Genomic DNA, 1,570 nt, shown 5'->3' on the forward strand with positions numbered 1-1,570 from the left:
TGCGGAGTAGTGTCCAAGGCAAGACAAGGCAGCCTCCCTTACTGAACTTAGAACATCAAAGACATGGCGGGCGAGTTCAGGGTGCTGAATCACCTAACTGGACACGGCACGGGGCACTAGCGGGATCACGGCCCCCTCTGCACCCTCTCCGTGACAACTTCACCTGCCTTTTTTTTCCTCTCTCCTTTGTGAAACTCAAAGTTTCTGCAATTATCCATGGATCAACTCATTTAATGCTTTCCTCTTTCCAAACTTACTTCAGGCCTTACAGACTTCATCACTTTGAAGACCCCAGGTGTGGAATACAGGGTCCTAGTTGACCATAAATCAAATACTAGAGGGATCCTTCTCTCCAGCTGTCTTTAATTTACTCAGGGAAGGTAAATCAATGTGGAATTTTTTCTTCCCGGCCTCAATTGTTTCTAATTCCTTCACACACACACAAAAAAGAATTGATCGCTCTTGTTCTTTTCACAGTTTGATGGCTCAGTTAGGCTGTCATCACCTGATTTAAGCCTTGCTTTGCTTCTCCCTGGTGTGTCGCGCAAATCTCTTCTTTGCTCTGGCTGCCTCAGTTTCCCTCTAAGCTCTGCTCTTCTTGAAGAGTCCATACTCTCCCTCTTCCTGGTCGGTCCCTGCCAACCATCCCACAGAAATATCTCCCACTTGGTCCTGGCTCTAGAGACTTCCTGGGATGACCCACACTACCCCGCTATCCACAGTTATTTCTCTCTCTGGGAGGGCATAGTTAAGGCTTGCTCATGGCTTGTCTGGGTCTCAACAACTCATGAGGGCTCAGCCAGCTGGACTCTCATCTCTCCTGGTCTCCACAGCTCCCGATTTCACTGGCTATACCTGCTCTGGGTGAGGCTGAATACCGCATCTTTTTTGACATGCTCTTTTGAACTGCCTGGTCCTCTCTTTGGGCCAGCTGGTGCAGGCTCCCTGGAGCACATGTTCTCATGCCCCCAGGGCCTGCCTGTTTCCTGGGTTTTCCATGGACTTTCTTCCCCAGTGCACCAAGGAAGCGCCACTCACCCAGACCCATCCAGGTAAATTTCCCCCCAGTACAGCCAGATCCACGGGAGTATAGCGGGAACTTGGCGCCAGGCCCTGCTATCCCGGGCAACCTACCCTTTTTCCTGTTGTAACACCAGCAGGGGAGAGGTCAGTGGGATCCGATTGAGCAAAAATATCCACATACCACTTGGGGCAGGGGTGGAGTTGTAAGGATTTAACAGCCAGCCTTGCATCCTAGAAGTCTCCCCTCAACACCTACCAGCCCTACTTCTCTATGACTCTGGGGTTTTAGACTATGAATTAAAAGTATTATAGTTATATTGGTATACACCCTCCAGAAGAACACACCTATAAGAACTCATGTCACTTTGGAAAAAAGGGCAAGCTAAATCAAAACAACCACCCATAATCCTGAAGGGGAGTCCAAAGAGTGATGATAGGAGACTTGGCAGTTATAATGGGGAAAATTTTCCAATGTAAATAAGCCTTTATGTTTACTGTATTCTTTGGAAGATTCTAACTCACATCTGTGGGACTTTTCCTAGGTGAC

Source organism: Crocodylus porosus, unplaced genomic scaffold, assembly GCF_001723895.1.
Source record: "Crocodylus porosus isolate Cpor-Errol unplaced genomic scaffold, CroPor_comp1, whole genome shotgun sequence".
NCBI lineage: Eukaryota > Metazoa > Chordata > Crocodylia > Crocodylidae > Crocodylus > Crocodylus porosus.